This window comes from Pleurodeles waltl, chromosome 3_1, assembly GCF_031143425.1.
Source record: "Pleurodeles waltl isolate 20211129_DDA chromosome 3_1, aPleWal1.hap1.20221129, whole genome shotgun sequence".
Classification (NCBI taxonomy): Eukaryota; Metazoa; Chordata; class Amphibia; order Caudata; family Salamandridae; genus Pleurodeles; species Pleurodeles waltl.
The window spans coordinates 1,437,804,698-1,437,815,690 of NC_090440.1; positions in this window are offsets into that span (position 1 = coordinate 1,437,804,698).

Here is a 10,993-nt window from a genome sequence, read left to right on the forward strand (position 1 = left end):
GAACTGATGTAGACTGGATTATGCAAGGAGGGCACCATCTGTGCCCTTCAAAGCATTTCCAGGGGCTCTGGAGGATACCCCTCCCATGCCTGTAACACCTATTTCAAAAGGGAGAGGATGTACCATCCATCTCCTAAAGGAAATGCATTGTTCTGCCTTCCTGGGATTGAGGTGCTCAACCCGCAGGAGGACAGAAGCCTGTCTGTGAGGTGGCAGCAGCTGGGGCTGCAGTGAAAACCTCAGAAGACTGGGATGGCAGTACTGAGGGCCATGGTGGAGCCCCCAGAGTGCACAGGATTGTGCAACTAATACTGGAATCAGTATTGGGGTACAATTCCAGTTGTTAGACATGGCCATATTCGGAGTTACCACTGTGAAGCAATTTATAGATTATGACCTATATATAGAGCACACTTATAATGGCATCCCCGCATACACAAAGTCTGGGAAAATGGGCCTGGATGGTGTGGGGGCACCTCTGCTAGTGCAGGGGTGCTCTCACACACAGGTACTATGCACCTAGCCTTCAAAGTCTGAAGGTTAGACATATAGGTGACTTATGAGTGGCCTGGCGCAGTGAAAATGGCATTGAAATAGTGCTTACACTATTTCACTCAGGCTGCAACTGCAGCCCTGAAGAAGTGTTTGTATGAGCTCTTTATGGGTGGTAAAAGAAATGCTGCAGCCCATAAAGATCACCTGGAGCCCCAATGCCCTGGGTACGTAGGTACCATGTAAGCAAAAATGTGGAACCAGAGAGGGCATAAGCACTGGAGTTCTGATTAGCAGTACTCCAGTGACACAGTCAAGCATACCAACGAAAACAGTGAAACAGGCTGACATATAGGCCACAGCCCATGAGCACTGGGGTCCTGGCTAGCAGGGTCCCAGTGACACAGTTAAAACACACTGACAAACAGGCCAAAAATGGGGGTAACCATGCTAGAAAGAGGCTACTGTCTCACAGCTACACATCTGGTATTTACAGGGTGTTGTGGGGGGAAATCAGTCCAGGAGTTTAAGTTATTGCTGAAGCTCATTGTTCCTATAACCTAATCCCACAAGATGTGGAGATGCTTGGTGGGCCACACCAGCAGTTATAATATTATTTTTACAATACAGTGTTCAGTATTCAATATCTTTATGACTTTCGATGGACCCAATACCCAACGAAAAGCCAAGCAGTTACACCGTAATGTAAGCCTAGATACAGGTGTAAAGTGATGACTTTTGAGATGTAAAAAAACTTTCTCGGTAGTACTCCTGTAAATCTGTGCTAGACACCAGTTTCCAGTTGTCCTGACAATAATGTCATGTGGATATATTTCTCGAATGCGGTGTTGTACAAAGTGAATGTCTCTGCACTGGGGAAAGGCATCCCAATCTGCAAATGCACATATTTTTGTCCACAGGGTCAACAGTTTTGCTTTGGTTATTCACTAACCATTTCCAGAAAGAGAAAGGGTTGGATCTGAATTTGTGAATGCCAACAAACTCAGGGGATTGTGGAGTTCCAGACTTTCGAAGCAACCATGCAGCCCACTCCCCCAACCCTTGTACTATTGTACACAGTCATGACATACAATTATACAGTAATAAAACTATTCACACCCGCTGAGTTTCCTTGTGCTGTCCCCAACAGGCGTAAATGTTGGTATTTTCTGTTGTAAACGTACATTTAGTGACGTGAAAGGTTTTGCAAATGGGGACTGTGATCTTCCCAGTGTGGTAATAAAAAACAAACCTTTTTCAGAAAAATTCTTCCTTGTCCGTAAGCCAAGGCAATTTTCTTTGAAACAAGATGTTGAATTTAAGACATCCATCAATCTTCTCGGCAAAGATAAGTATCAGGTTAGCTTTTATAAGCAAAAGAATGTAACACAGGCTTTAATGCCTGCAGACCTGTCAGTTCAAGAATGTGTTTTTATGTGTATGGTTAAACGCTTACTGTAAATCTAGGCGGTGGCTTGATCTAAAAATACACCTGACTCAGAAGCAGGAAGGACGGACACCACCAAGACGGCTGCATTTTGTTAATGGTAAACCAATTTATAGATATTTAAAACAAGAAATAGACATTGTCATCATGATTTGACCAGCATTACTCTTAAATACTGACATATTTCTCTAATGTACATACCATCCGAATATCACAGTGTTTGAATTGCCATGTCTAAAAAGTCTGGGGGTGGGGGGTATGTGAACAATGGTGAATGGGTCCCACCTATCGCCATATCCTCTCTAAGGACCCCAAATATTTTCAGATTTCTTTAGACACCTTCTGCCTTCATACACTTATTTTTCTGGACGCCCACGCCAGTTCATGTTAGAGTGGCAATGTGTCAGAGTTGGAAGCCAGGCTATCATCTGGTTTTATTCTGCACTGGAATCATGAGACCTAGACTGGAAAACATTTTGTTGTGCTTAATTAGCGTGACATCCTGCCATATTCCCAGTGGTGAAATTTGGCTGTTGGAGGTACACAAGTCCCCAGCACCCTATTCCGGCACTTATTAACCTCACCTCTGTTTACCCTCAATTGAGGGCATTACCATATTGTGTGGAGAAAACCCACCTGTCCACATCCTCGCAGATACAGGTTTGTCCTTACTAATGCTACTTGTTTCAGTTTATTTTTTTGCTTTATTTTTTAAACAGTTTTATTGGGTGAGTATGCCAATTGTACAGTACAGCAGCACATGCATGTCGGAAACTCGGCTACTGGTTGAAGGGGTGAAACCTTACTCAAGCAGAAACCCCAAATCTTGTCAGGGTGAAAGACAAGGAAACCCCAAATTAACCTGTGCTTAAACCACTGATGGCTTGGCACAAAGCAGCCAGGCTTAACATAGAGGCCATGTGTAAAATGTTTATGCAGCATTTAAAAGGGTATTAAAGTGCAATCACTACACAAGAAAAATCCCACATTAATTTAGAAAAATAGAGTAAAATGTAATAAATTATTTGAAACCACAGCAAAAAAAATCCAGTGGAATCGGAGATATGCAATATTAAGTATTTCAGGTAAGTAAAATGCCTAAAAGCACAAAGCACCATTTGCAGCTGTCTGATCATGAGAGAACGGGTGAAAGTCACAAGTTTAGGCTTACCATAATGGTGCATAGGGCGGATACAGGGACCCGGTTAGTCCACCTGAAAAGTTACCTTCTAGAGTTCTAGAGTCTGGAGTGAAAAGTGTAGTTCGTGGTTTCACATACCTCAAGGAGCAGGGAAGGAGTTGTGGATGGTACTTGCTGTAACAGGAAGAGCAAACCAGGGGGCGTGGACGGTCATCGCTGCACAGTTAAGATCTTGTGGGGCATGGCGGACAGCCATTGTTGGAGATTCGATTTGGTGGTCAGTGCAGGATGTCAATGCTGTAGCGCAAAGTGTAGGTCTCGCATTACCAGGAGTCACTGATAACAGTGTGGTGCAAAGAATCGCGTCCACCAAAGCCAGCAGCATAGGCGGCAAGAACCAGGCATGAACAGGCCCGTTTGCAGTCTCAAAGAGCCCAACCGTCAGTATTCCTCCATTCGTTAAAGGGGGAGATCAACTAAGGTCACACAAAGTTTCCAGACCTGAGAGGCACCTCTTGGGGGTCAGGAACACACTCTGGAAGAGAAGAGCAGGGCTCAGGCAGGTCTAGCGGCAGGTCAGCTGGGCAGATGTAGGGAGGTCTATGGAGCTTGTCATGTCCCTGTAGCTCAGAATAGGAGATCAGTCAGCTGACCCTTGGAGTCAATTCAGCCTGAGAAGAAGGGTGCAGGTCCAGTCTTCTTTCTCAGCAAGCAGGGCAGCAGAGTAACGGGGAGCAGAATAGCAATCCTTCAGGCAGTAGAGCAGCACAGCAGTCCTTCTTGTGTAGTATTCACTGGTCCAGGAGTGTACTCAAGGGTGGGTCTGAGGGTTCAATATTTATACTTGGTGCCAACTTTGAAGTAGGAGACGTTTCTAGAGGTATCTACCCCTAGAGGTGTTTGGAATTTTCTGTCTTCCTGCCCTGGCCCTAGCTTGTTGGGGGTCAGAAAAGACCAGTGTCAAACCCTTTGCGAGTGTGGTGAGGCAGAGACTTTGTGATGTGCAAGTGAGGTATGTGACAGCTCATCCCCCCACCCTATTAGAAGTGATCCATCCTGCCACACTTATACCCCCTTTGTCTCACTGTCCGGGGGCAAAATACAAAGACCAACTGCTAGCTACACCAAGTCATGCAACCCTAGGATACAGGCTGCAGGCACCAAATGGTTAAGGACAAGAAAATGCCAACTTGCTAAACGTGACATCTTCAGAAATGTGACTTCAAATCAAGCTTAACCATTAAAAAGGGCTAAAAATTAGAATTCATAGTGCACCAAACATGATCTTCCTACCTCATCCCAATTTAAAGTTATCACTTATTATGTATAATAAGGTAACCCAATGTGATCCAAAGGGAGATACAGGCCTTGCAGCAGTGAAAAAGTGATTTGAGTTTTTCACTTCTAGGAAATGTAAAACTTAAAAGTACATGTCCAACATTTTAATAACCTGCAGTTGCCCTTAGGCTGAGTAGGGCCTTCCACTAAGGGTGACATATGTATTAAAAATGAAGGTTTAGGCCTGGAAAAAGTTTTATTTGGCCAGGTACAAATGGCAGTTTAAAAGTTCAGACACAAACTGCAATGGCAGGCCTGAGACATGTTTAAAGGACTACTTAAGTGGGTGGCACAGTCTGTTCTGCAGTCCCACTAGTAGCATTCAATTTACAGGCCCTGGGTATACTTCACTAGAGACGTACACGTTATTAAAATGTGGCAATTGGGTGTAAGCAAATTTCACTATGTTTAAAAGTGAGAGTACAAGCACTTTAGCACTGGTTAGCAGTGGTAAAGAGTCCAGTGTCATAAGGCCAACAAAAATAAGTTCAGCAAAAAAAAGCTGAAAGGTCTAACACATGTCCCCCACAGCTGAAAGCGGGGAGAACTACCCAAGCTCATGGGAGATATCATCACTAAGGCAGAGAGAACCTGGAGAGACCGTCAGCATTGGTGTGGTCTGAAGCAGGCTTGTGTTCTACTGTATAGTCCATTCTCTGTACGGAGACGGACCACCTCAACAGCTTGGGATTCTCACTCCTTCTTTGAATGAGCCATCTGAGGGGCCTGCGGTCTGTCTGAACTCGGAAGTGAGCCCCAAACAGGTGTAGTCTCAGCTTAAGTGCCCACACCACTGCAAAGGCCTCCCTATCAATGTCACTCCACCTCTGTTCCCAGGCAAGTAACCTCCTGATGATGAAAGCTACAGGTTGGTCTAGGCCCTCCACATTTAACTGTGCTAAGACATCCTCTATGCCATTCTCTGAAGCATTGGTCCGCACAATGAAGTCCTTGGAGAAATCAGGATCCTCTTTATACATGGCTTCCTTGGGGTAGTCAAGGGTTTTCTGAAAGGCCTCTGTCCAGACCACCTTTTTGGACTACTTCTTCAGAATCAGCTCAGTTAAGAGCTCAGTTAAGGGGCCAACAATGATGCCCTATCCCTTTATAAATCTCCTGTAATATCCTGTGAGGGCCAGGGAGGTTCTCACTTCATTCTGAGTTTTGTGGGGTCGCCAGGCTAGGATAGTCTCAATCTTGGCCTGGAGGGTCTGTACCTTCCCCCCTCCCACCATGTGGCCCAGACACACTACAGTGCCCTGCCCTATCTGGCATTTACTGTCCTTGAAAATCAGGCCTGCCTGCTGCAGGGCCTGAAGCACCGCCTGGAGGTGGTGCAGGCTTTTCCGCCAGCTGGAGCTGAAGACAGCTATGTCATCTAGGTAGGCAGCACAGAATGCCTCCTTCCCAGCAAGGACCTTGTTCACCAACATCTGGAAGGTGGCATGGGCATTTTTTAAGCCAAAGGGCATCAACCTGAACTGGAAGTGGCCATCTGTGGTCGAGAAGGCAGACCTCTTTTTTGCCCCCCTCAGTCAGAGCAATAGGCCAGTACCTTGATGTGAGATCAAAAGTACCGAGGAATTTAGCAGCGCCTAGACTGTCTATGAACTCATCACCTCGGGGAAAGGGGGAAGCATCTTCATGACTGAAATGAGTTTGCTTTTCTCCACACAGAACCTAAGTTTTGGAGTGGTGTCCGGTGGGTCAGCCTTAGGTACCAGGGCTACTGGGGTGGACCAGGGATTGCTGGAGGGCTCAATTACCCCTAATGCCAACATCTTGGATCCCTTCTCCTAGATGCTAGCTCTCACCTGGTCCGACAACCTGTAAATTGTGTTCTTAACAGGCATACTGTCGCCAGTATCAATGTCCATGGTAACAGGTGTGTGAGGGAGAACAGAGAAAAAAATACTGGTAACAAGTGTGTGAAGGAGAACAGAGAACAAAATAATGCCCCAGTAACTGACGTCAGTCACTCTGCTGTTAAAGGAGAGGTATCGCCTCTTCCACTCCGTCATCAGTCACCAGAGGAATCCTGAGTTCAGACTTCTCAAAGTGCAGTTTGAGGTGGTTTATGTGGAGGACACTTAAGGGGCTCTTAGGGGTCTTGAGATCCATCAGGTAGGTGGCATCCCCCTTCCACTCCTTCCCCTCATATGAACTTGTCCAATTTCATTACTTATTGACTGGCCTCAAGATTAGCTTTAGCCTTCTTCTAGAAGTGCTGCATCTGGTTGCGGACAGCCAGTATGCAGCTGACTAGATCCTGTGCGGCTTTCCTGGGAACTTGCTCCCACCCCTCTCTCCTAAGGCTGAGAGGTTCCCTGACAGAGTGTCAATAGAAAAGTTCAAGTGGGCTCAACCAAACACCCTTCTGTTGTACATCCCTGTAGGCAAATAGCAAGTAAGGCAAGAGGATGTCCCACTTTCACCTCATGGGCTCAGACACAGCCATAATCATGCCTTTGAGGGTCAGTTTGAATCTCTCATCAAGCCTGTTTAAGGATAATAGGGTGTGGAGAATGTGCAGGTTACACCACACTCATCCCACACGGACTTCATGTATACTGACATGCAGTTAGTGCCTCTTTTAGACACTATGGGCCTGATTACAACTTTGTAGGAGGTGTTAATCTGTCCCAAAAGTGACGGTAAAGTGATGGATATACCACCAGCCGTATTACAAGTCCATTATATCCTATGAAACTCGTACTACGGCTGGTGGTATATCTGTCACTTTACCGTCACTTTTGGGATGGATTAACACCTTCTCCAAAGTTGTAATCAGTCCCTATTTCTTTGAGTTAATCCCATGCAGATAAAAATCCCTATCAGGGCCTTAGCCACTGCAGTTGCAGTCACCACCTCAGAGGGATGGGTCCTTTGGGTACCAGGTAGCATTGTCCACGAATACCAGGATGAACCTGTTGCCTAAGACTGTTTTGGGGCCCAAGAGACCAACAATGTTGATGCAAACCATCTTAAAGGGCCTGCCAATGATAGGCAAAGGACGAAGGGTAGCTTTTAGCTTTTTCTCTGCTTTCTCGCCTGCTTGGCAGGTGGGAGAGTACCTGTAGAACGTGTCTGAGGCTGTCTTCATCTGGGGCCAATAGAAGTAGGGGACAATCCTGGCAAAGTTCTTATCTGGTTCCAGATGTCCTGCCAGGCATATATCATGAGCCAACCCTGGTAGGAACGCCCTGTAACACTGGGGGACCACAGGCACACAGGCTGCCCCAAGTCTACGACATTGGGCTCATTTAATAAGAGGTAATTCTCCCCATAGATAAGGTGATCTACACAGGTATCACCTGCTGCCTGGGACACAGCTTGCCATCTCTAGCCCTTCCATGTTTGGCGCTCTTTCTGCATCATACAGAATTCTTCTCCGGTGGGCCCACCCTCAACATGCCATCCGGCAAATTCAGGCAGGTCTCCCAGGGCAGGAATGTCCTCCCTGATAGGCACAGGGGAGGCTTCCCCAGGCACCCAGTCAAATTCGATTGTGGGAGCTTCAGTGGATGGTTTTCCATACCTCTTGCACTTTCTGTTATTTGCAGCTACCTGGGCCATTTTCCCAGGCTCCAGGATTTCTTGACTCCCCTTTTGGGCAACCATGAACCTTGTACTCATACAGAACCATGCAGGCAAGCCTAACATCTCTAGGTGTGACCTGAGCTTCACTTCCTTTCAGACTATGTGCTCTAGGTTGTTGCCCCACAGACAATCTACAGGCATGGCTCACAGCTAATTTTAGAGAACCTAAGACCTCCCTCCACTCAAAGGCAACCAGAGCAATTGGGTAGTGACTTAATTATTGTCTGCGCCAATGACATAGTGGATTGTTTGAGGGAGGACCGGCTCTGAAGACACTAGATGACACTTCACAGTAGCTATACTGGCTCCAGGGTCTCTCAGAGCCTGCACCCTGTGCTCATTGATAGTGACCCACTGCATAAAGGCTTTTAGCACTATATTGTTATCCCTTAGGGACACTACAGTAACCTCTGCTTTTCTCTCCCATGCTAACTGGAACCACCTCCTCCCCAAGTGCTACATTCACCAACCCTGGTGGGGGGCTGTGCCTCTTGAGACATTTGGTGTCTCCCTTGGACTTAGTACACTGGGGGACTGTGGCCGTGGGTATAGTGATAGGGAGTAAAACGATACTCAGGTGGTGGATGTATACAGGTGCGTTTATTGTGAAATAATTATGGTTTTATAATAATCAGTATCTAGAGTCTTTCCAGATGTTGATCTCCTCTGTTTTCTTCTCCCTCGGGGTCCCTGGTGACTGACAATGTTTTCCCGGCGATGGTGTTGGCAGGAAGACCGGAAAATAAAAGGAACCAAAAACTGGTAAGTAGTGGCTTTGTGTTGCAATTGGTATTCTTTTAATGTGTGTGAAGGGTGTAGAGAGAGAGAGAGAGAGAGAGAGAGAGAGAGAGAGAGAGAGAGGCTTTGTGTTGCAATTGGTATTCTTTTAATGTGTGTGAAGGGTGTAGAGAGAGAGAGAGAGAGAGAGAGAGAGAGAGAGAGAGAGAGAGAGAGAGAGATCGGGGTAAATGGGTATATGTGTGCTTTCCCAAGAAAAGGCAATAAGGAAAGTAGAGATGAATGTACAGGGTCACGAGAGTCCAGCGTTTTCACCTCTGTGTGTGTCAAATCTACTTTAAGTGGGAAAAAAAATCACTCTGTCACATGCTCTGTGGAATTCCCTTTCAAACTCCCACCTCCCTCCTCCTCTCTCCCTATCCCTCTCCTCCACCCTCCTCCCTTCCCACCATATAACGTCATTTTCCCCTTAGGCAGGACCGTACCTGCTGCAGCCAAGTCCCTCCCGGGACGTGGCGGAGTTTGGGTTTATTGGGACTGTCCTGTCCCTTTGAGATGTCCTCCCGACCGTCGAACGGCCGCCTCTCCCCAAGGTATGGGCCCTTTTCCTCCTCGTTTCCTCCGTGGTCTAGTTGCTCTGCAATCTCGGTTTCGTGCTCCTTAGCGCCATCCTCTTCTTCTGCGACTTCCGCGTGTAGTCTTTCTTTGCTTTTTAATCTCTCGGGAACCCGGATATCCTGGTTCCTGGCGTTGGCAGTTTTGTTCTCCCCTGTATGTCCCGCTCGCCGTCCTTTATCAGGTACGTACACGGGAATCCGGATGTCTGGATTCCCATTTTCAATATACATGGTTTCGCCAAGAGCTTCAGAGCGCGGTTCTGCTCCGGCTTCGGAGTGCGGTTCTGCTCCAGCTTTGGTGTGTAATGTAGCCGGGAAGGTCTTCATCCGGCTACAGGGACAAACCTCCCTGTCCACTTGTCAAATAAGCTATTTTCTTTTGTTCAGATCAGGACTAGTTACTAGGGTTCCCCTACAAATTATTTTAGTGGCCTTTATAGAACTCCTTATTTTTACATTTTTCTCCCCATCCTTCATTCTGGTGGGACCCCTGACCACCCTTCTTGTGAACCCGCCCCCCCAGAAAATGTTTTGGACACTCTGATGCTGACCAAGATGTCCACCTCCTTACTAGCTTTCTATGTTATTGAGCGTACTATCAATAAGGTGCTGGCCCAGCTCTATAAAACAGATATTGAACATGTGCTCTCTCAGTATCAGATTAAACAACCCAGTCAAACCATCAACTATGCTGCCCTGCACCCAACCATTCAGTGCCTTGCTGGCATAATCCAGAAAATCCCCCAGGACTTGTTTTACATCTTTTAGCTATCACTGAACCTAATGCTGCACTTGGTGACAAGGATGGTTATCATTGGTGTGCACTTCATCTGGTCACCCACCTCCAGTGGAATCAAGGTACCTGTAAAGTCCTCCCCACCCCGGGAGCATGCAAAGACCACACCACACATGGTGCACTTCATTAGAAGTCTTTATACATCTGCATACAATCACACACTAATTCATTGATTACATCATAACCCTTAATACCCACACCTTAACACTTCCCAGCAGGTTAAGCCCCACCAGGCTAGCACCTGCAATGAGTTCAGTATAAAGCTTGGGGTTAAAATAGGCCATCTTAGTCGCATTCTCGGTTACATGCTTTATCTTTTTGAAACTCTGATCACATTCTACAGACCACTGAAAAAGAACATCTTGTTTTTTTCACCTATCTCAATCGGCCACTCACAGCAGTAAAGTCATGAATGTACTTTGAGTAGTAACTGGCCGTGCCCAAAAAGGATCACAGCATTGTGGCATCTTGTGGGGGACACGTAGATAACAGTGCTTGCACTTTATATGGGTCAGGAGTCATTCCCCCATCAGAGAATATGTGACCAAATAATTTAAACTTGGTCTTATGAAACTCATACTTTGCTTCATTCAGAATAAGACCTGCATTGGCAAGTAATTTGCACACTTGTATGAGGGCCTGGTCGTGCTTCTCCCGTGCTACTCCAAACACCAACATGTTATCACCGTAGTTGAAAGCATACGTGACATACTGAAATATTTTTGCAGCTGATGACACTCCAAAGAACCAACATGAGTCGAAAAAGTGGTAATGTACCTACAGTTCTCTTCCAGCTAGAGTTGATGATATCGCTTGTTGAGGTC